Below are 25,238 nucleotides of genomic sequence, written 5' to 3'. Positions count from 1 at the left end.
GCGCCACGTTTACAACTCAAAAGGCCATGGGATGAGGCCGACTTTGAATCAGCGGCGGTGTTGCATCCGCTCTCCATTTCACATAACCCAGTAACACACAAGTACACTTTTTTCATCAACTGATAATAGGTCCAGATGCAGAACGGCGTGCAGAGGCCGTAACTATGACTAACACCCAACAATAGCAGCAGATATGTAGGTCAGGGAAGGTAACTAGGCGAGCGGCAATGACCTATATCATTACCTGCTCCGTGCTTTGGCAGTGAAGAAAGGCAGCCCCCTAGCTGTGGGACCTACGACTGATCTTCCGCAGGACACCTCCTACACACGGATCCTGGCAAGGGTTGCTTTGAGTGCAGGAGTGCTGGCCTCCTGCCTCCTGCAAGGAGTGGTGTGTAGACTGATGGTGAATGGCAGCAAGTGTCTGGCCATGCAAATAAGATCAGGACCATTTCTTTCTTGCTCTCCCACCCAAGCTTCTCCATGCCAGTCGCGGATAATCATATAGCTGACATGACAAGAAGGGCGCTCAGCAAGTTTTCTGAAAAGTTAAAGAGGTTTGCCGTTTGAGATACAAGGAGAGGAGCCTAAGAACAGAGGAAGCTGCCGTATACTGAGTCAGACCCTTGGTCCATCTAGCTCAGTATTGTCTACACAGACTGGCAGCAGCTTCTCCAAGGTTGCAGGCAGGAATCTCTCTCAGCCCTTTCAGGGAGATGCTGCCAGGGAGGGAACTTGGAACCTTCTGCTCTTCCCAGAGCGGCTCCATCCCCTGAGGGGAATATCTTCCAGTGCTCACACATCAAGTCTCCCATTCATATGCAGCCAGGGCAGATCCTGCTTAGCTAAGGGGACAAGCCATGCTTGCTACCACAAGACCAGCTTTCCTCACCTTTGAAGTATAGCAAAATCCTCGCTCCCCTAATAACATCCTTGGCCACCTTGTTGGTCCCCTAAACTAGCCATTCTAGTGCCACACCTCCACACAACCCTCCCTTTTGCATTAATCCAGGCTGAATTAAAAACAACCCAACTTGGGCCTTTTGCTTGCTTGCAGCTCATATCATTCCTTTTTCAAGTCAATCACCAGGAGGAAAGGAAGTCCATCTGTGTCTCTGTTTTAATTCAATAAAATCCTTCATGAGCCCACCTGTACACAGTTGCCCAGAGCTGGATTTCCGCTAGATTCTTCGTATAAATACAAGCTGAGGACAAACAGTGCTCTGGGTTCATAATCATAATGTGGAGCATGCCCTGAAATTAAGGCTAAGCAACAAGAATTGCCCCACTTTTACTCGGTTCTGCTGTCAATCTTTAAAACTCTGGGGTGCTCTAATGGGCGGCTTCAGGGAGGCTTAGCAGGAAGTATTCTTTAATTAAGTTCTTTGGAAGGAAAAAAGAGAAGAAGCAGCTAACGTCCCACTGGGCTTGTTGGAAGTGCAGCAAAGTTCCTGATTTACAGTCATTTCATTTCATGGAAATACCTCGAAAATACCCTCAAAAATACCCCTTAGAAGCCAAGCTGGCTGATCTGATGGGTTGGAAGAGGTGTTTATCACACCTGCAGAATGTGGAAAAGGCATGCATTAAAACACACACACACACACACACTTCTGTCAATCACTACCTCACTGGAGGTTTTTTTCTGGATTAACACAGAAGACAGGCAGAAGCTCAGTGGTAGAGTGAGTATTTTCTAGACTGAATGCCCAGCATCTTGAGTTAAAAGGATAGCAGGCAAGAGGGTTGAAGACGCTCTGCCCACTTGTCTGTAACAAGAAATTGGCCACAAAAGGTTAAAGCCATGGAAGCCAAACCTGTGACCTCCTATATTACCAGAACAGGGAATATAGGAGATCATAGGTTTAGCTTTCACGGTTTTGACCTTTCGCAGGCAATTTCCTGGCACACATATTTAGTTATCACAACAGTAATTTTGATCTTTCACAGGGTTTTCAGTAAAGGGAAAACCCCTTTAACTTTTAAATCCCCAACTCTAGAAATTACCCCAAACTACCCTTGATAACTAAATCTGTGTACCGCGGATACAACCCACACTGCTTCTCAGCTAGAACGTGACTGGGACAACCCTCTTATAACGTGTAAATCCCCAACCCCCTTCTCAGCTGAGAAGGAGCACAGACTGCTTATGCTTAGGACTAGGGACTGAAAAGTCAAACTACCAAATAAGCAGCCTGCGCCTCTTCTCAGGAACTCCCAGGAACCTAACCCCATTTTTTTTTCAAGTTAGGTTGAAGGTTTTGAATATCACCGCTTTAACTTCTGTGGTACTTTTGTGGAACCCTCAAGATGAAGGGTCTTCTGCGCTGGAATAGATGGACTAAAGGTCTGATTCAGTATACAGAGCTTCATATGCTCCTGCAACCCATTTACCAAACTGTTAGACCCTCTCTGCACTGTTGCTCTTCTTGGAGTCTGTTGCCTTTCATGCATACCTTGTAGTCCTCTGGCTTTCTCTTCCCTGATGGACAAACTACATGTTACCTTCAACCTGACTTTAACAGGCAGGCAGAAGGCGGACTGATGCAATCCTTTTAAGATGCAGGGAGTAGGCCAAGAGTATGGCACCCAGCGAGTGGTGTAATTTAACCACCTCTGCTATTTGTGTACTCAAAGCAACTACTTGTGAACTCAGTCACTTGGAGGGCAATTGTGTGTGTGGCAGGGCAGCAACGCAACCCAACCCAAGCCAACCCAAGCCAACTCCACCCACGGAGTTTTATGGAATTAGGCAAACAACATTTCCTCAGCTATATGATCCATCTTGCTCTCTTGATTTCTGATTTAAGGACACACTTTTAGCTGAGCCACAATGACCCCCTTTTTTCCATCTTTTAATGGAAGGAGAGACATGTTTTCGCCCACCCCAAGCAAAGCATATTTCATATAGTAACCTTGCTCATTTCTTACATTGCAATGCAGTTAGAATCTGGAGTTCTTTCCATTTGAACCAATGCAAATATTGAGAACACTCCACATCAGAAATTCTCAAACTTTTTTGTGTGTATATTGGCTACTAGAAAATTGCTTGGCGTCTTGGAGAACCACTGAAAGACTTTTCTTTGTTCCATAAATCAAGCCACAGTTTGAGAACCTCTGCTCTGCAGGCAGGAATAAACCAAGGTCCAACAATCCTTAATGCAACCCAAGGAAACCTGTACCAATAGATACCCCAACAGAAATCTTGTCAATGTATCTTGTCTTTTCATCCCCCTTCATGAAAAATGTGTGAACATATTGTAGGAACACTTAAACTCAGCCAGCGATAAGCTGTAATCTTCAAGAGGCTCATACAGACCTCTCTGCCTTTGCTGTAATGTAATTAACACCCACAGCATTAGCATATTCTGGAACTGTAGGGATTACCACCTTGGCCATAAAATTGAGTACTACCCCCTTAAAAGATTCCAAAATACACTGTCCACTCCAGGATTCTGGGAACTTTCCAAACAAAGGGCCATCAGGCAACAGAATCTCTGGACCCCCTAAAACCCAGAATGGATAAGAGTTGCAAACCAAGAATTCTCCAGTTTTATATAACTGTATTAAATAAATCCCTCCAGTGAAACATTCACCTCCTATGCTGCAGGGGGCCAGAGCTTAAGCGATGGACAGTTATTTAACACACTCCGGTGTAGTTCCAAAAAGGTATAAGAAGCTACTACAAAAGAAAAAGTTTAGTCAGGCTTGATCTAGGCTGCACCCCCACATCTGGAATTATACATACATATAAGCCACCTAATGGCGTAGCAGGGAAATGACTTGACAAGCAAGCCAGAGGTTGCCGGTTCGAATCCCCGCTAGTATGTTTCCCAGGCAATGGGAAACATCCATATCAGGCAGCAGCAATATAGGAAGATGCTGAAAGGCATCATCTCATACTGAGCAGGAGGAGGCAATGGTAAATCACTCCTGTATTCTACCAAAGACAACCACAGGGCTCTGTGGGTACCAGGAGTTGACAACTTGACATCGACTCGGCGGCACACTTTACCTTTATTTGAAAAGCAGAGTGTGGTTGCAATCCTATGCACACTTTCCTGGGAGTAAACCCCACTGAATACAATGGGGCTTACTTCCAAGTAGACATAGAAACACATTGCCTATTTTCTCATTCAAAGCATAGCTAGATATTAGGGCTGTCACCTGAGTAAGGTAATCTAAGCAAATTGCATGTGTTCTGGTTAATTATTCAGTTCATTAATCACTTAACTCTGCATATATTTGCATGTGTGAGAGAAAAACACTAAAGGGGGGGGAAAACAAGCTTTCCTGATTTTTAGGCAATGTGCACACATGTCACAGCAGAGCCCCTGACTTTTCACACAGGTGGGAATGCCTCTTTTAAGACAGGATTGCAGTTTTGAGAAGTACTCTATATGAAAAATAATGCTTAAAATCTGCTGCCTGACCCTCCATGCGATAAGGAGACATTAACATCAGAATTAATGTTTAACTTCTGGGTCCCACAGCATGGTCTAAGGGCACATGATGTAGTCACTTTCCTGAAGCTAAGCAGGTTTTGGTGTGGTCAGTGCCTGGATGGGAGACCTACCCGTGTACACCATCTCTGGGGATGGCGCATTAGCTCAGCAGCAGAGCATCTGCTTTGCATCCTCAAGGTCCCAGGTTCAATCCTTGGCAGCATCCCCAGCGAAAGACTCCTGCTGAAACCTTGGAGAAGCTGCTGCCAGCCTCCGTGCGGACAATTCTGAGCTAGATGGACCAAGGGACTGGCTCAGTATAAGGCGGCTTCCGATGTCCTTGCTAAAGGTGAGAAAGGGAGAGCCCCTCCATCGGTTGGGCTGGGAGTGGGACCAATTGCAACTTGACTCTTCCCTCCCACAACACCTCCAATTGCAGGCATTAGACTTGGTTGCCCCCGAGGGAGAGGCAAGAAAGCAAGGCCCCCTCTGTTGGCTGAGCTGGCTCAGCCGGCTGCCATTTTGAATCCTCCTCTGGAAACTAATGTGACTTCATGACGTAACTGGCATTTCTCTTCCTTCCTCATTTCGTTTTGCATGAGTGTCAAATGGGCCTCCTGGCTTCACGGGATCAGGGTCTCCTAAGTGCCCTTGTTGGTCGGCCTCAGGATCAAGCTCGAGATATGCCTTGGGGCTTCTGGGATTGGAATTTCCATCTTTTTCTTGTTCAAAATAGCAGCTATGTAGGAGAGGTTGATTTAAATTGAGGTGGTGGTGTTGTGGGGAGGGGGAAGAAGAGGAGTTAACCCTTTCTCCCCATTCAGTTATCCAAATTAAATCCACCCCCAGCTGCTATAAAGTCATGGAGGGGAAAAACCTATAGCTGGTGCCCATAAGTGTTACCCCCCGTGGCCAAATAACAGCTTCAGCAAGGACTACTGCCAGGTTTCTCAGACTTGGGATCTCCAGGTGCTGTTGGACTACAACTCCCATTGTCCTCTGCCACAATGGCCTCCAACCATTGTGGCAGGGGATGATGGGAGTTGTAGTCCACCCTAACCTGGGCACCCCAAGTTTGAGAAACCCTTGACTGTTGGATTGGAGTTGTGGGGCAGGGGCGAATGGGTTAGACCCTCCTGCTTCCCTATGCCATGGCCCTGACCTAAATCGGGCCGTGCTGGGGCTGCTTTTTACAAAGTTTTTAAAAATCAATCAATTTCGGGAGGCCCAGTCATGCCACTTCCTTGGCGTGGGTAGAGAACGTAATCACACTGTAGCCACTGTACCCAAAGCCAACGGGAAATTAAGAGGCAGGCAGTCCTAATTACCAGAGAAGAGGGTGGCACTCGATAGCTGGCAGGACGATCTGGGATGAGCTGCCGCTCTCTGCTCCCATCTTTCTCTTCTAGCTACTGAGTGGCACCCTCTTCTTTTATAATTAGGGCTGTCTCTTAATTTCCCATTGGCTTTGGGTACAGTGACTAAAATGTGATGCGTTCCGTTCTAAAGCATAAACACGCCTCATTGACAGGAAAGAGAGAGAGAGAACATGATGTCCCTTTCCACTTAGAGCGTGTTCCTGCCTGGAGTGCTGCAGCTGAGCTGTCTTGAGAAGGAAATATAGAAAAGTCCAAACAAGAGGCTTTGGAGCGACTTTGGTTATAGGCAGACAAACCGACCGCGGGAGGGGCAGGCCTAAAGACAGATCTTGAGCACAGAACAGAGCACCCCAGAGTGACCATTTCTGCCGTCAGGAGATCATAAGGCCTGGGGAACATATATAGAGCAACTGAAGAACAGCCCTTTGAAAAGGAACCTCAATAAGTCTTTTCTTTTCTTTTCACCGAATTTAAAAACACACATTTGCATAATGGGGTGAAAAAGAGAGAGAAGGAGGGAAGCTGCTGGCTGTGAAAGACACCTGCAATTTTGAAAAGAAAGCCACACAGGCGCGCTTTGCTTGTAAGTCGGGACTTCTTCCCAAATGAGATTTCAGAAACTTTTGGACCCAAGTCTGTCAGTCAGCAGGGACGGAGCTATAAGGCAGGGACAGGGGTGTGTGTGTGTGCACATGTTCAGATGGTCGCCGCTCATGCAAACCAGCCCCTTGAGTGGGGGGGGCAGATTCCATGCGGAGCGGGGTGTGTGTGTGATAGGACATCTTACCCATTTTAAAAGGTATAATCAGCTTCCTCACCACCACCCCAAACCCAGCCAGCAAGTATGACTTCAGCACCTCCCCTGCCACATTCAGTTAAAATTATATTCTGTAGAATGAGAGAGAGAGTATAATTTTGAAAGAGGGTGAGTAAAAGTCATAAAAACCCTAGAACTGGCCCTGCCTTATGTTTGCTTTCATCCTGAAAGAACCTCTCATGACATCAGTACTATTGACTTCATGAAGGAAGCACTGAGCTGCTCTCCATGCTCACAAGATCCATGCTCCACAAGGTAAACTTTATTACGATCACAGATCAGAGTGTAATGCTCCACAAGAAACATGCGAAGAAAAACTGGGGGTGGCTAAAATACTCTTAACAGCATTTCCAGGGCTCAACCAGAAAATTAACTCCCGCTCTTCTGGAACCCTTGGCAATTTGGACTTGGCGCACCATGTGGCCTCTTTTGAGCCCAAGCAGCGCCTACAGAATTAACGATGCTGCTGACGGAGCTGCGGAATTACACTGCTTTAAAGTCGTTTGGATCTTGCCTGTTCAGCAGACTTGGAGTCTCAAGAGGGAAAGATTAAACCGCTGAAATGACATCACACATGTTGAAATGCAGATCGCAAGAGAGACCGAGGCAGCAGCGGTCAGCTCAGTGGCGTGGGTTGAACTAGAATGTCATGGCAAGGAAAGAGGAGCTCAAGGAGGACCATGCCATTTCCAGACAAGCTACCGAAAGCTCCATGTGGTTCTGGACTGCACCCTACTGGCTCTTCATCTGCCCTACTTCGTACTGAGCAAAGGCTGAAAAGCCAGAAATATTGCCTCCACCCAACTACTGACTCACCCTTGGGCAATTCCAAGGGTAACGGAATCAGGCACGTTGCCACTTTTTCAACAACTGTCGCCATAAGCAAGTTCTTGAGCTGATGTTATATACTACTGGTGAAAGGACACCTCCTATTATAAGGCCATATTTTTACAAAACCCTTAAGAATTTATAGGTAGCATCTGAACTGTGCAATATATGTAGATAGGTAACGGAATCAGAATGTTTGGACATCATTTCTGAATCTGATATCGACGTATAATATAAGTGCAAGAATTTGCTTATGGCTGCAATCAGTGAAAAAATGATCACATGCCTGATTCCGTTACATCAGTCACATGCCTGATTCTGTTACCCTTGGAATTGCCCCTTAGCAGTGCTATTGGAGAGGATGTTATGCATTCTCCTGGCCTGGATGCCTCTTCAGCTGCCTTTTCCTCAGGGCACATGAAGCTTAAGTAGCTGCCTGTCAGGGATGGCCCTTCTCTGAGGCAAGGTGAAGCATTCACTTCTGGCAGCAGATTATTGGGGTGCCAGCAAGGTGACAAGATGCTCCCTTGCCCCCCACTTTTTAAAAAGGGGGGAGGGTGTGCACAAGGGGGGGATTTGGCACCCTGTCTCAGGCACACTGCGGTCTTGAGCTGCCACTGAGCATCCCCAGGAGACGGTAGGAAAGGGGCTGCCCCCTACCATTTTAGTGCCTTCCATATCAGACTTTGCCCCAAACTCCTTCACATCCGGCTGTTGCCACTGTAAGCCTTATTTATTCACACACTGGATGAAAATGAATAGTCTTAAAAACACACACACAACGTGCCTGATTCCGTTACCCTTGGAATTGCCTCTTAGCAGTTCCTGATTCCTAGCATCTCCACAAGTTGCTAGGGATTTTCAAAAATGCCCAAACCCTTTACGGCCAACTGTCTGTTGGACAGAAATCACAGCTCCCAATAAATCTGCAGGGAACTGATTTGGAACAATAGAAGGGAAGGTCAGACCACCTGCATGCACTGCAGCACCCCGATTCAAATTACTGGGAGTGCGAATCCCAGGGTTCAAGACATCACACGACTACATCCATGCACCGTTTCATTCTTTGGTCTTCTGTTTGTAGCGTCAGAGGTCCAGATCCTTTCCAGGCCCTTCTCAGCTGTGGAGCTCACTGGGAGACGGAGCCCGCCATCCCCTCTCTCAGCCTAAGCCACCTTGCAGGGTTGTTGTAAAGCTAAGACAGGCAGGGGAGGCCCCATGTTTGCTGCCCTGAGTTCCTTCAGGGGAAGAGGGAGGGCAGGATGAAAATGAAGTAAATATTTGCCAGTCGCTTTTTGTAGTTTTTAAACTGTTTCATAGGTGGTTTTAAAAGAAAAGTCTTGGTCTGTAAGCTGCCTTGGGAGCTGAAAAGCTGAAGGGTGGGGCAAGAAGAAATGAAAGGAATGGCATGAGAAATAGCGAGCAAGCTTCCAAGTTCCCCAAACTTCTTCTTCTGGTTGGATGTTAAAACAAAGAACAAGGGAGGAAGAAAAAGGAGGAGGAGAAAAGGTTGTCCCTTGACATGTCAAAAGAGCACCAGCTTGCCTTTTGTATGCTGAGGAAGAGATGCTGATGGAAAAAGTATTCTTCATCCAAATTTGATTAGGCTAGACTAGGAATTTTCAATCTCGGGTCTCTAGATGTTGCTGGACTACAGTGCCCATAACCTCCTGCTGCAATAGACAAAGGCAGGAGGTGATGGGAGTTGTAGTGCAGCAGCATCTGGGGACCCAAAGTTGGGAACCTGAACATTATTTTTTAAATTTATGTTTACATTTATATCCTGCTTTTCCTCCAAGGAGCCCGGAGCGATGTACGTGGTGATGCTTATCCTCACAACAACCCTGCGATGTGGGTTAGGCTGAGTGAGAAGTGATCAGTCACCTAGTGAGGAAGTTTCAGGGCTGAATGGGGATTTGAAATTGGGCCTCCCAACACTCTAACCCAGGGATTCCCAACCTGTGGCACGCTGGATGTTGCTGAACTACAACTTCCATCACCCCCAGCCACAAAAACATTGCAGCTGGGGATGATGGGAGTTGTAGTACGGCAAAAATATGGAGCAATAAATTGTAGCTGGGGTGATGGGGGTTGTAGTTCGACAACATCTGGAGCACCACAGGTTGGGAACCCCTGCTCCAACCACTAGGCCACACTGACTGCAAAAGGGATTTAAGATTGCACTTTGCGACCTGAGCACCAGACATCTAGCAATGATTCAGACCAGTCCGTAGTCAGTCAAAGCAGCCACTGAGAAGAACAGGGGCGTAGCTAGGGCAGAGGGGGCCCATCATGTTCGCCCCTCTCGCCGGAAGCCCCTAGGAGTGAGGGAGACAAGGAAGAAAACAGGGAGGGGTGGAGCTGGGGGTCCCCGGTTCTTTGAACCCATCCGCTCAATTATAGCTACACCCCTGCCTGAGAAATGTGCTTACACACACACACACAAACACGCACCCCTATATGCATCTCTCATTACTGCTCGACTCATTCCAAACGCCTTCCGTCTCCCCGTCTCTTGCAAGGAGAAGAGCAATTGAGCGTGGACTCCTTCTGCACTGGCAGGCCTTGAAAGAGAAAGGGCAAGTTCCGTCAGATACGACTTTGCTTTTTTTCTTTTTTTAACTGGCCGCTGCCCGCATTTGGTGTGGGTTTTGGTGTCTTTTTTCTAAAGACCCATTTCAGCCCGGCAGGTCGCAGCAGTATAAACATTGTCGAGGGAGAGGGAGGGGAGGAGGAGGAGGAGGAGGACGGCTCCCTCCCTGGCAAGCAGTCAGAACTTGCTGTTCCTGACCCAGTAACCTACTTTCCAGAGCACCACGTAACTGCAAAAGCAACGCTGGCTCTGCTCTCCGAGGACCAGGGAGGGAGGGAGGGAGAGAGGGGGAGAGATCACCTCTTACTTAACTTCTAAAGGCAGGGCAGGGCAGGGGGGGGGGGCGTGGAGACAGGGGTTGGGGGGGGGAGGCCAGTTCTCGCTGACTTCATCCTGACCGCAGAAACCATTTTAGACTAGACAGGAACACAGGAGGAGAGTCCAGCTTGAAGTCATCTACAACTGCTGTCTGGCTATGTGGGATCCAACCATCCAAAGGGCAGGCGGAGGGGGGGGGATTATTTTCCCTCTTAAAACCACCTTTGGGGAGGTGTGTGGTTAACTGGCTGGAGTCTAAAAGTGGAAAGAGTGCCTGAAGTATGGGGAAAGCGGCAGCGGGAGGGGGGGGGAAGGATTTCATGAAATCCTTACCCATCCACCCCAGCCCTCTCCCATTTTATTTTATTTTATTTTATACATTTATATACTGCCTATTTACTGCATTTAACTGAAACCAAGACTAGGTCCCTTGCTCAAGTTCTTTGATGTTAGAAATTAGGGGGTCATCTCAAATTCGGAGTATCCTTCCTTTCGGGTTAAATAAGGATATAACCTGTAATTAACCTCGATTTTTTAAGGGGCTCGTCTTACATTCAGTCTCATCTTGTATTCGAGTAAATATGGTATAGATAGAAGTCTCAAGGATAACCGCCTTGGGATAATTTTACGGAAGACGGTATCTAAATCTAACAATCAATCAAAGGCAGTTTACAAAAAATAAAAACCAAAAAATTTAAAACATTGAAAGATATATAAAAGCCCAATTAAAACAACAAAGCAGTAACATCCAAACAAAAGCCTGACTGAAGAGATGTGTCTTCAGTTGTTTCCTAAAAACCATCAAGGATGGAGCACCTCTGATCTCAACAGAGACAGCGAGTACGTTCCACAACCACAGAGAAGGTTCCTCAGAACCTGGCAAACTGGCGGCAGGCACCCTCAGACAAAGCTCCTTTGACAATCTTAATAGGCAATGGGGTTCATAACGAAGAAGGTGTTCTCTTACATTTCAATCAATTCATGCCCCCCACTCCCAGCAAAGCCGTGTAAGACAGCAGCGAAGGGGGAGTCCACTCAAAAAGGCAAAAGCCTGCGTCTGGTCCTATTTCAACAATATTTCTGCCCCACATTTACGGTGTGATTCACACGTGACACCAAAAGCCACTCTGAGCACTCGGCTTGTGCGTGTGTGAAGATTAGGCTGGGTCCTTTTGTCTATAATTCCACCCATACTATGAGTGGAATGATGGACCAATCAGTTCTGCAGAATCCAGAATCACGTAATCCTAAGGTGCTTAAGAAAGGCCATACAAGTCACAACATATACAAATAAAACCTCCCTTGGGCCCTCTTTTGTTGTTTCCATCCACACTCAAGTTTCAGATTGTAATCTCATTGGGGCAGTGACTTTTTGAGGGGGCTTACACTGGGGCGGAATTACACCTTCCCTTGTCAATTGCATGCTCCTCATTCTGCAGTTGCTTAGGTACCCCAGGCTCTAAGCGCATCTGTAGGGAGAATCGATGGGATCTTCACCTGCCCTACCTGGAGATGCCACCGGCACCCGGGATTGAACCTGGGACCTTCTGCATGCAAAGCAGAAGCTCTGCCACTGAGCCAAGGTCTTTCCCCATTCTTACTAGAACCCCAAGGTCTACCAACCCAGAGCCAGTTCCAAAATGGTGGCTTCCGAGGCAGAGCCAATAACCTACTGCCTCCCATGAGTCATCCACTGGGAGGACCTGCATATACAAGCACAAATCGACCCCCATATCCTTCTGTACTGTCACTTTTTAAAGGATATGGGAGAGCCCATTTTATGTCTCCCGTGCTCTGTCCATACCCAGGGAATGCTGACGGAATTCTGAATATATTTATTTATATTCTGATTGCTGATTTGAACACAACAATGACTGAAAATATAGCTAAGATTCTTGTGTCAACTATTAGGTCAAATATACTGAGAGGGGCCATGTTTTATTAAGCTTAATTCAATCTCATACGGTATTAATTATGTACTTCTTGAAATTTAACTTAGCTCTACAATTTGATTGGATCTATGATGTTCAGCTTTTTCTTTGAACATGGTTGATGTTCAAACCAAGTGTTTGTTGGTTTGTGGACCGAAATAAACTCCATTTCCAAACAGGTTACAACAGATCAGGGATTCTAATAGTCTAATTTTGGGGTAGGGGTGCTTTTACTTATAGAGGCTGCAAGGCAGGAGGCAGTCAGAAACTCTTGGTGATCTACCTCAAAACATCTATGCCATGCCTGCTTTAAAGGCAAGTGTCGGGCGAGATCTTGGGAGAGGAGAGCTGGTCTGGTGGCAGCAAGCATGACTTGTCCCCTTTGCTAAGCAGGGTCTGCCCTGGTTTGCATTTGAATGGAAGATTACACATGCGAGCATTGTAAGATCTTCCTCTCAGGGGATGGAGACACTCTGAGAAGAGCAGAAGATTCCAAGTTCCCTCCCTGGCAGCATCTCCAAGCTAGGGCTGAGAGAGATTCCTGCCAGCAACCTTGGAGAAGCCGCTGCCAGTCTGTGAAGACAATACTGAGCTAGATAGACCAATGGTCTGACTCAGTATATAGTAGCTTCCTATGTTCCTGTCTTCCACGTCATGTCTGTTTTGGCCTTTTTCATGGAAATAATTGCTTTCTAAAAAGTTACCCCTTGCTTTGTTCATTTCCTCTCCTCCTCCTCTCCTCCCCCTGCTTAGGAAAAACAAATATTTCCAATCATCAAGTGGCAAGAAAAGGACAAATAAAGCAGAATGGGCGCCTGTTTGAAGGGCATAATTTTAAATAATGATCAGTGACTCATTCAACAACAGATAGGAGTTTTTCTGCACTGCTGACTATATTTTTCAGTGGTTTGAATCTCAGCACGACAATGGCAGCCATAGGCATAACAGCAGCTAAATATAGGAGGGAGATTTCCAAGTGCCACATAACACACTATTTTCGGCTCCTATTGCATCCTTCTGTATTGCACCGCCATCGATTGCTGAGCTGTGCATTTCCATTTTCCGTTTGCTAAAGTCCAGCCCTGATGAAGTAATCGCTTTCCATTTTTAGACTAGCCCAAAGTAGCACACACTGAATTGTTTGATTGTCAAAAGAAAAAGGGGGGAAAGCCACTTTGTGGAAAACGGCGAGGCCAGATTTCAGCATCATCCAGCTGTGACTGAGACGGCACAAAACTCTGTCCAGATCTTCATTCGTATTCCGCAACCTGGAGCCATGAACAGGGCCGGCTCATCCACTAGGCAGACCCAGCTGGTCACCTAGAGCACCGGTTCGTGGGGGCCACATAAATAGTGCCAGAATATAGCGTTGCCAATTACTCCATCCCTCTTGTCTTGTAGCCCATGAAATCCTGCCCAGTGGTGGCAGAACGCAAGACGTAATCTAACAGAGATCTGGTTGGCGGGGTCTAGAGACAGGGCCTTCTCAGTTGTGGCCCCTCGGCTTTGGAAGGCCCTCCCTGAAGAGCTTCGCCATGCTCCCTCCCTCAGGTTTTTTTTTTTAAAAATCTTAAAACGCACCTTTTTAAGGAGGCTTTTTAATGCTCCAATTTTTTGTTTATATCTGGTAGGTTCTTTAGCTTTTTATAATTTTCAGTCTTTAGCTTTTATAATAACCTTTAATTTGAACCTAATAACGACTGTCGGTTTTTAACCTGACAACTTTTTTGTTTAATTTAGTTAATTTTATTACTTTGATTGCATCTTGTGTCTATCTTATCATTGTGAGCAACCCTGAGCAGTGGTGCACTGGAGGGACGGGGTAGAAATATTCTAAATAAACAAACAAACAAACAAACAGTTAAATCTACATGATTTTTCTGTGTGTATATATGAGGAAAGCAGCTATAAAACAGGACCTTTTTCCTGCAATTGCCTGAACGACAAATACCAAGTACCAAGTCCCAACTATTCAACACAAAAACAAAACAATCTTTATTAGAAGCTATGCAGAGAAAATGCAGGCAGGCGGGGTGGGGGGAGAAAAGGAGAGATGCTTGAATAATAGCCAGGTCTGTTCTGTGTAAACATGTTCTTTGTGTAAGGTTAAAACAAACTAGGTAACAATTAGGTGTGTTAATCCCTGCAGCAACAGGCATGTGCTCGGAGAGAGACTTCAACTGGGTGAGTCAACAGACTTAGCCCGAGTGTGTCATGTTCATTGATGAAAAGCAAAACTGGGTTGTTTTCAAAACATGCACTCCCGCACTCGTTATAAAAAGCAGAGAAAGAGTTTCTTCTAAAGCCAACGAGGTTAGCGGGTTGGCACCACATCTTACAGCGGCAGACTCCCCAGGGGTTTCCAAATGGCCTTTGGCCACTGCAGCTGTAGGCCAAAAACATCTGGGGACCCATACGCTCGAGAACCCCGACCTCCATTAATTAAAGGTTCTCTTCTGCCTGCCCGGATTCTCCTGCCTGTCATTGTCATGAGATGACTGGTAGTACTGGATGTTCTAGTATTGTGAGGGAGGGAGGCCAACTCTGCTCTATCCACTTTCCCTGATAAATGTACAAATGGCAGCTTAAAAAAAGAAAATAATAATAATAATAATAAGTAGGTAATGTGCTCTCAGTGGCTGTTCAGCAATAGTTGAAAAACCATTAGTAGTATTTCAATAGTTGAAAAATAGTTGAAAAGTAGTATTTCAATAGCTGAAAAATGAAAATGACATGTCGTTTGATGTCAGTTGCTTATTTGGGGTGTGGGGGGAAAGAAAAGAAGGTATATGTTGCTCTGCGGGGAGAAAAATATCTCCGCATTCTGTGTGTGCCATGATGCAGCCTAGAGAGTTATGTTGCTACAAGTTATTTCCTTAGTAAATTGCTGCTGTGTGGTCTAGCCACTAACCTATGTCGTTGTCTAGACCAGGGATTCTCAATGTTGGGTCCCCAGATGTTATTGGACTTCAACTCCCATAATCCCCAGCCCCAGTGGCCTTTGGTTGGGGATTATGGGAGTTGAAGTCCAGTAACATCTGGGGACCCAGCGTTGAGAACCCCTGGTCTAGAGCACTCATTCCCAACCTGGGTTCCTCCAGATGTTGCTGAACTACAACTCCCAGCATCCCCAGCCACAAAAGCTGGGGTGCTGGGAATTGCCGTTCAGCAACATCTGGAGGACCCGAGATTGGGAAGCAGTGCTCTAGAGCTTTTAGTCTCTATGGTTTACCCAGAAGCAGGCAGCTTCCTCACTCTCAGCCCACCCACAGTAAGCCGCTCTGGCCTTTGTTCTTAGTTTGGCTTCCCGATCTTATTGAGAGCGAGAGAGATGCGCGCCCTGAACAGTTTCATAGTTAGCAAAAAGCCACATTCCCCCCACCCCCAACCTAGCAATCATCTTTGAACAATTCATAACCCTCAAGAATTCATCTCCTGGACTTTGATCTCTGTTTGAACCACAGCCCTCTGAAAGCACTAACTTCCAAGAGTAACTTAACTGCATGCTTTCGAAGTGAATGAATGGATGGATGGATATTTATATACCGCTTTTCAACAAAAGTTCCCAAAGCAGTGTACATAGATATAAGTAAGTAAGTAAAATGGCTCCCTGTCCCCAAAGGGCTCACAATCTAAAAAAGAAACTCAAGATAGACACCAACAGCAGCCACTGGAGGGATGCTGTGCTGGGGATGGAGAGGGCCAGTTGCTCTCCTCGTGCTCAATAAAGAGAATCACCACTTTTAAAAGGTGCCTCTTTGCTCAGTTCACAGGGGTTGTATAAACTGGTGGAGACCTTGGTTGTTTGAGCAACAGCTACTACCCCTGCTAACTTGGCAAAGAGGCACCTTTTAATGTGGTGATTCTCTTTATTTAGCAGGGGGTAACTTAAACTTTGGGAGTATGCATCAATGGCCAAAATTACTGCATATATTAAAAATAAATCTGAGGATTCCCTCCACAACCACCAAACATGGGAACCGTTTATTCAATATAATATATTGCAGAGTTTGGTACCTCACCCAAGATTTGGTATTTCCTTGTAGAGGAAATTAATGCAGATAGTAGGAATATCATTTTTGTTATCTTTCAGTTCCACAGTGAAATATTTTACAGAGTAGAGGAAGCAGGTGAGAGATATGTTAGTCGGATGAATTCAGATTGTAATGTATACAGATTGTTGTATACAGATTGTAATGAGAATAATTGTATTTGCTGTGTTTGATAATCTTGCTTCTCTCTTTTTCCTCCCCCCCGTTTCTTGTTTTTCTGTTTATATCTTGTCAAAACAATCATTTTTTTAAAAAAGGAAAGAAGGAAGCCTGCAGAACCAGCTCTCCAGCCTCTCTGTAGTTTCCCCAACATCCAAATGTGGATGGGAGAGCAGGGGGAGGGGGGCATAGAACCACGGGTCCATGGTTTTGTGTGATGGAACCTGTGGTTCCATGTTACATCCGAACCCGGCCATTGTTTTATTTGTTTTATTGTTGTGAGCCAAACAGTACTGCACGGGAGGGGGTGAGATATAAATATTTGAAATAAAATCATAATTTTTTAAAAGGCCATCGAGGTTTTGCAACATGCCAACATGAAAATATGTTTGGTTTGCTCCTTAATCATCATTCTGCACAACCCTCCAGCAGTGTTCTCCAGATGGCTTACAATAATTTAAACATGAACACGATTAAAATAATTTAAAATATGGCTAAAAACTACAATTCCCATCACCCTCAACCACAGTGGCCAATAGTCAGGAATTATGGGAGTCATAGGCTCACATCTTCAGGAAGACCACATTTCTGTAAAATCCAGTTGAAGTTCGCCCCAAATAAAGCCTCGCTTAAAAAAAAAAAATTCTTTGAAAAAACATAGTGCTGCTTTTACGTTGAAATTGTTATGAGTCTCTCGTTCATATAAGAATCAACATGGAGTTTAAATGTCACAATCACAAGGGAGATCAAAGAACGAAAGATGCTCTCTTAAGTATTCTGCTTCTTCCAATATCAATAATGAGGGTACCTTCAAATAAAAACTTCGGATCTGGGTTAACACCACCAAATTTCTGACGCTAACTGCTTGACACATATAGCACAGCATTCTGCTCACGATGCTTGATGGTGCTCCAACCATCTGAGAAAGGGACACATCAGAGTTGCTTGTTTTTCTACCGAGTTGATGCAGACATCAGAGCAAAGACTGGGTTTTGCAGACTGGGTTTTTCCCTTTTAAAAGCATAACCCAAAAACCACAACTCTCCCTTCCAACGGGTGAGAAATAAAAGTCCCTTTTGTAGTTCCACATTTCAACAAATATTGTGCTCTTCCAAATTAGGCATTACAAAGTCCTGCACTACGATTCCATCAGCTGCTTCTCCTGGGAGCTTCAGGAGATGCAGGTATGCAGTGGGGAGAAAACTAGGATATGGGGGTGACGGAGGGTGCTGCTGAGTCCTTAACTCTGCCCTCTTGGGTTCAAGTCACTCCCTCCTGAGGCGGCTTTCCCCTAGGAGCAGCAGTCAGGGAGCAGAGGAAAATGACTTGACTAGCAAGCCAGAAGTTGCCGGTTCGAATCCCCGCTGGTACGTTTCCCAGACTATGGGAAACACCAGTATCGGGCAGCAGTGATATAGGAAGATGCTGAAAGGCATCATCTCATACTGTGTGGGAGATGGCCATGGTCAACCCCTCCTGTATTCTACCAAAGACAACCAGTGAGGATTCAAACTGGCGACCTCTGGCTTGCTAGTGCCCCCAGAGTAAGCCAGGGATTCTTGACTTTGGGAACATAGGAAGCTGCCATATACTGAGTCAGACCATTGGTCTATCAAGCTCAGTATTGTCTTCCCAGATTGGCAGCAGCTTCTCCGAGGTTGCAGGCAGGAATCTCTCTCAGCCCGATCTTGGAGATGCTGCCAGGGAGGGAACTTGGAACCTAGATGCTCTTCCCAGAGCGGCTCCATCCCCTGAGAGGAATATCTGACAGTGCTCACATGTGGTCCCCAGCTGTTCCTAGACTACAAGTCCATCAAGTATACAACTCCTTAAGCCATGGTGCCTGAACACAAGGTGCTTGAATAGAGAAATCTCCTCGCCTCCCCTAGCTTTCTGCTGCTTCCATCTTCATGGATGCTGCATTATAATATGACCATTTATCAATATTATGGCTTAGGTCTGGGGTATTTAAGAGGTCACCTGCTTTGTCATGAACCCTGATGCCAATTAAGTTCATCTGGGGAGGTCTGGTTACGGTTGCCACCGGCTTGTCTGGGGGCGACTTGGGGCTAGGCCTTCTCTGTGGCTGCCCCAGGGCTTTGGAATATGCTTCTTGTCAAAATAAGAGCTTCTCCATCTCCGACTGCTGTTTTAAAAGACCTTCAAGACACACCTGTTGTCTCAAGGCTTTTCATTAACATTAATTTTGAATGGTTTATCTGTTTTTATCCTGTGAAATTATTTTAAAAGTTTCATTTTGTAAATGGTTTTTTAACGTGGTTTTTTAAATTCTGTGAAAGTGTTTTGCTTTTGTTTTTACACTGTAATTTGGATTATGCACACGGCCTTAGAGACGTATATATTAGGCGGTATATCAATATGATAAATAAATGAATGAAACAATATTAAGAGAGGTTTTAAAAACAGATGCAATTATTCTTGGGGAGGGTCTGGTTGAGTTTAATCATCAAATGGGGCCCCGAGGGTCTGGATCTGTTCAGTACTAGCAACACCTCTGAATTTAACCCCTCACCTCACACACACGACATTCCTAGTCCAAACTGGGCCATCCGACTGTTCGTTATCAAAAACCAAACAAGCACTCAGCACCTGCTTCTCACGACATGTGGTTTGAGCGCCTTACAGAAATAATCAGGAGCAGAGACTGACCCTCAAAATAAGGCCAAGCCCTCCCTACATGCCAGTCGGCCCCAGTGATTCCCCAAACCTGCAGATTTCTGCGTCAACTTCAGGGACTTGGTTGGGCAAAGGGAGGCAGATTCAGATGGACAAACCCTGCCTTCTCTGGGGCAGGATTCTCTTTAAGGTGGTTAGCCAAGTTTCTGTTTGGCCGCCAGTGACTATAAACTAGCTTCATAGATCAGGCTGTCTGAAGCTGCTCCTGCTCCCAGCAAAGCTAGCTGAGACGTGAGGGGAGGAAAACCCACTTTATACATTTAGAAAATCACATATTAGCAATACTAAATTAAGCTGTGGGAGGGGAAGACGCAAAAATCCAGCAGATTGTTTCAGTTTTAGATGAAACGTGTAAAAATGCCGAAAAGCTTAAATTTCTGCCAACGTGCAGTTTTTTTTGCATATGGTTTTGGTAAGTCGTTTTTTCCGTGCCATTTTAGTGCATATTGGTGGCTTCCTGTCTAATGAGTCACTGCAGTTGAGTTAAATCATATTCAGCCATAAAATTACAAGGCATTCTCACTCCTTTTCTTTTTTTAATCACGGCGTGATTTGTGGGGAGGGCAGAAATGACATCGCTCTGTGTTTATCTTTGGATTCCCTCGTCTTGCATTTTGAGTGGAACCCTGACACTGAGAAAGAAGATCTGTAGAGAGAGTTAACAGCGGAAGAAAACAAGAGGGAGACGTGCTGGGAGTTATCTGGGCCAAACGACATGGGCGCACTAAAGACGAAGCAACGGCTGAAAACAGCAGAATGTTAACTTTCCCGCACAACAATATCAAGTTGACCGTACCAGTGCTGTGAGATCATGACTGTAGACCAGTGTTCCTTCTAACAGGGATTCCCAGATGTTGTTGACTACAACTCCCAGAATCCCCAGCTTCAGTGGCTTTTGCTTGGGGATCATGGGAGTTGTAGTCAACAACATCTGGAAATCCTTGTTAGAGGGAACACTGCTGTAGACCCATTCATATATATCATGTCCAACCCTTGTACAATGAGTGTATGGGGTACACAGGTACAGATCTGTATACAGGTGCAGTCATTCACATGTTATGTTGAACGCGGGTACAGAGTACATTTCCGATCCATACCATGCATTTGAAGGGCCTGTATCCATGTTCACTTTTAAAGTGAACACACATACAGTCATTCACACAAACACATGTACAAGTGTACAAATACCCGAACACTCCTTCAGCATAATGTCTGAATCATGCTCATGTTTTTCTTCTAGCAGCCAGCAGACTGCAGCAGGGGTGGAAAGCACAAAGCGGTATAGCACAAAACAGGCAGTATTGAAATATAAGAAAAATAAATATATGCTAGGTAAAGGTAAAGTTGTGCCATTGAGTCGGTGTCAACTCCTGGCGACCACAGAGCCATGTGGTTTTCTTGGGTAGAATAGAGGAGGGGTTTGCCATTGCCTCCTCCTGCACAGTGTGAGATGATGCCTTTCAGCACCTTCCTATATTGCTGCTGCCTGATATAGGTGTTTCCAGTGGGGATTAGAACCAGCAACCTCTTGCTTGCCTAGTATGTGCTACAGAGGGCTAAAAGAACACGTAACCCTGCTAAGTGGGCAAGGAGGCGCCTTTTCAAGTGGTGATGGTGATTTTCTTCTATTTAGCAGGGGGAGAGCAACTGGCCTTATCCAGCCCCAGGCACAGCATCCCTCCCAAGGCTGCCTTATGTTTCCTTTTAGATTGTGAGCACTTTGGAGACAGGGAATTGTCTTGTTTATTATTTCTCTTTCTGCGTAAACCACTTTGAGAACCTTTGTTGAAAAGTGGTGAACATGCGTCATAATTCATAACAGTAACCATAGTGGCCATTTTCGGAAGCAGTCCCACATTTCGTGGAGATAGAGGCCAAGATTTGGCCCACAGAAGATCAAAGAGGATTGCTGAAGCCCATTGTGTCAGATGAATGCCACTTGGAGAAGAAGTCAGGTACAATTCATGTATGTATCAGGGTGGCAATCCTCTTATTTTATTTATTTATTTATTTGTCTATTCATTCATTCATTCATTCATTCGATTGCTATACTGCCCTTCCAAAAATGGCTTACATAGAGAAATAATAAATAAATAAGCATGGCCATACACCTATCCTCAACCACAAGCATGCATGTTGGGGGGAAACAGGAAGACCCCTTCCCAAACAGGTAGCTCACATCCCCAACCCAACCCACCCAGGCAGACAGGTGGATTTGTAGAGTCCCGGGCAATATCGTGATGCCAGCCAAGCCGGGGGAAGGCACCAGCACGGCGTAGTGGTTAGAGTATTGGACTCCAATTGGAGAGGCTTGAGTTCAAATCCCCGTTCAGCCATGAAACTCACTGGGCCAGTCACTTATCTCTCAGCCAGCCTAACCTACCTCACAGGGTTGTTGTGGGGAGAAACACAACCATATATACCGATCTGGGCTCTTTGGAGGAAGAGTAGGATAGAAATGTAAAAAATAAAGCAAACACAGTGCCACCTAGTGGCCCGTCTAGCCAATGCCAGATGTCTCTACTTTGCACTGCCACCCCTACCTGATTGCTGAACTCCTGTGGTTACTTTAAGGAAAACAAGAATGTTTTCACATCCTCTCAGGGCATACCTGAGTGGGCAAGAGAACGAACATAACCAACAGGACCCCGTCACACCACTTCTAAAGGTGATGGAAAAAATAAGCGACAAGCCTGTCCACACGCATACTTCCACTGTACAAATGAAATAATGGGGGGGGGGACTATTTAATTTGTGCTGCCGAAGTTTTTTCTTTTAAAATAAGTGAATAATGGAAAAAACTATTATACACTAATCAGAACACACACACACACACTTCTGCAAGCATCTGGAAATTATAACTGAATCATAACCTGGAAATACGCCCGCGATCCCGAGCACGCTGTCATGAATGTTAACGTCATCAAAATCAATGTCTTCTCTACCTCAGACAAGAAAATGTGTTTAGGACGGGAGAGTTAATGCAAAAGAGACTGTGATCATTCCTCTTTCAGAAATCTAACACATGGTTCAGCCACCCCAGAAATCCCCTTCACTCCCAATATTTTTCTGCAGTGTTCCCAATGTGGACATCACGTAACACAGAACATGTCTAGGGTGAGGTTTTTCACCAGGTGAAGAAGAAAGCGTGGTGGCCAGAAAGTTTGAGCATGGACATAGGAACATAGGAAGCTGCCATATACTGAGTCAGATCCTTGGTCCATCTAGTGCAGTATTGTCTACCCAGACTGGCAGCGGCTTCTCCAAGGTTGCAGGCAGGAGTCTCTCTCTCAGCTCTATTTGGGGATGCTGCCAGGGAGGGAACTTGGAATCCTCTGCATGTGAGTAGGCAGGTACTCTTCCCAGAGCGGCCCCATCCCCTAGGGGAATGTCTTCCAATGCTCACACATGCAGTCTCCCATTCAAATGCAAACCAGGGTGGACCCTGCTTAGCAAAGGGGACAATTCATGCTTGCTAGCACAAGACCAGCTCTCCTCCCCTAAACCTTTCATTGAGAAATGCAAAACAGGTGAAGAGGCTGTGCTCTTGTCCAGGAAGAGGAGAGGACAATATCTTAAGAGTGGGTTGAGTGGAGGAATATAGCAAGAGCCAACTGCAGAGAGTTCGGGGAAAAAGTTGGATGAGGAGAAGAGAAAGCTGATCTGGACTTCACACTAAAAGGAGTACCAGAGGGATGGTTCACATGGCAGAGAACTGGGCTCACTCGCCACTTATCTAGAATAACTCACCCAGCTCATCTGTCATTCCAAATGTCGCTCATCTATCAGCAGAAATGTCAGTTAACACAACTGGAAAGGACCGTGTGCCAAGGTGGTTGGTGTGGGCTAGCTGGGATTTTTGATCTAGGAGCGGATCAGGGCTAGCTAAGTAAAGCTCCCTGCCCAAAGGGCTCACAATCTAAAAAGCATCAGATAGACACCAGCAGCAGTCACTGGAGGATTTAGAAGAAGATGTGATTATACTTAAATGATCCAATGGAGAGATACTAGGTACATCCTTAGTAATGATGAAAAGAAACAGGAGCCAAAGACAACCTTCTGGTTACGGAGTGGAACTTTGCTTCATGTTTAACCTTTTATCTACGGATTCACCCCCTGATCATGTCAATAACATTCACCACGGAAACGGTGATGCCTGAAATTATGGAGGCTCATTATCTCACACAACACTTCACAGACTGTTTCACATCACGTTTAGCTAACACTTGGGCAAACTCCTCGACCGGACCATTTCTCAATCCTGAATTTCATGCTACTGTCAGGGAATCAAAGCTGCTCCCACTTGCAAGTCCCACATGACTGAGTCTGAAGTGACTCCAGGGCCTGAAATACGTAGCATCTGGATCAGCATCAACCACCCGTGTAGGGGGTACCTCCTATAAACCCCACAAGTTGCATCCTACTGCAAATTCACATCCTGCTCCTGGATGGTTTCACAAGCAAATTTGTGCAAAACGACCCCAGTCACACATTTATTTCTCTTGATTCCGACGACCACCTCAGAGCCAGAAGCAAAACCGAAAAGGTTTGCCTCCCCATCTTTGCAGTATCAGTAGGCACCCAGAACGGCACACACTTCATTGCCATTTCAGTTTGATCATGCAATAAACTACAACTCTGCAGGTCCCTTGCTCCTGCTGATTTCCTCTTTCTGAACAGCAAAAAGTGACAGGTAGCATGCTCAGTGAACTTGCTGGCCGCAATATATTCCGTACACTGCAAATGCTACAGACCGAGTTGTTTATCCAAAGAAGATCATCCAGGAATTAAAAGTGCAAGCCCGCCCCGCCCCTGCTCAGAACCAAAGTTAAGGTTCTTCATGAAGGAAGAGCAGCTAAGCATTCGCAAATCCGGGATGAGTTTTAGAGCACAAGGAGGCAATCTTTAGCATCATGGTCAGTCAGAAGCTCTGCACCTGCTCCTTGCAAAAAGGCAGCGATTCCTGCCCTTTGCCATGCATCCCTGCAGGGAATGCCGGCTGACTCTTGGCAGACCTTTGCAAAAGAGTCCGAAAATCCCTCCTTACCTTGAGATCAGCCAGACGGAGAAGCATCAGCAGCCTCCCGCCAGAGAGTTGACAGAGATTCCCCCCCCCTTTCCTTATTACTCATAGTGGGAGTTATATAACCGGCACCATTTCTGTAGGCAGCGAATGCAAACCGATTGCCACTCCTGTAGCCAGAGATAAGGCTCCTAACCCCCCCCACCCCATCCTCAACTGGTCCAGGGGATGGTGGGGGGGAAGAGCGATGGGGCGGAGGTGGGGGTCAGGGGAGCTCGCTTTTGCATTGTAGTTTAATGTTCTTTAGTCTACTGAAAGCAGCTTGGCCTAGATTTGCCTCACACTGCTTGCAAAGTGACCATTCATGCAAATGCGAGGAGGGAGAAAGTTCAGCCTCTTGCTTTTAATTACTGAAATTGTCTCCTACCCACGTCACACCCTTTCCCATCTTTCCCCCAAATAGGTTTCCCCTTACTGATCGCAATACAATTGGCAGGAAGGGATAGGCAGGGGTGTTCAAACTGGGATCCCCAGGTGTTGCTGGACCACAACTCCCATCACCCACTGCCACAAAGGCCATTGTGGTGGTGGTGGATGATGGGAGTTGTAGTCCAGCAACGTCAGGGGACCCCAGTTTGAGCACCCTCGGGGTAAGAGGATGATGAAGCAAGCAAGGATAATGTAAGAAAAGCCCTGCTGGATGAGCCAGTGGCCTGTTTCCCGCACTGACCAACCAGAGGTCTCTAGGAAGCCCACAAACACACCATCGTCCTCTCCTGTTTTGGCTCCCTACCCAGCCATGACAACAATATATACGGCACTGATATATATTTTATATCCATTTGTATCCCAATCTTCCTTCAAGGAGTCCAAACTGGAAGACATGGTTATGGTCATCCTCACAACAACCCTGTGAGGTAGCTTAGGCTGAGGCCCAGCGTCACCCACTGAGTTTCATGGCTGAACGGGGATTTGAACTCGGGTCTCCCTGGTCCT

The 25,238-nt window shown here is 46.0% G+C and overlaps 1 protein-coding gene across 1 annotated transcript in view; it reads right to left on the bottom strand.

Annotated features, from left to right (window-relative positions):
• The window catches only part of PASD1 (PAS domain containing repressor 1), a 129,931-nt gene extending 105,620 nt beyond the window's left edge, over positions 1–24,311 (bottom strand). Inside the window, exon 1 of the mRNA XM_053273581.1 lies at positions 24,267–24,311. The gene's annotated coding sequence lies outside the window, so the exon portion shown is untranslated. The remainder of the gene's footprint in view (positions 1–24,266) is intronic.
• Positions 24,312–25,238: the final 927 nt, after the last annotated feature.

The sequence above is a fragment of the Hemicordylus capensis genome, chromosome 11, assembly GCF_027244095.1.
Source record: "Hemicordylus capensis ecotype Gifberg chromosome 11, rHemCap1.1.pri, whole genome shotgun sequence".
NCBI lineage: Eukaryota > Metazoa > Chordata > Lepidosauria > Squamata > Cordylidae > Hemicordylus > Hemicordylus capensis.
The sequence above is the reverse complement of the archived record's forward strand: the minus strand, read 5'-3'. Positions and strand labels throughout refer to the sequence as shown.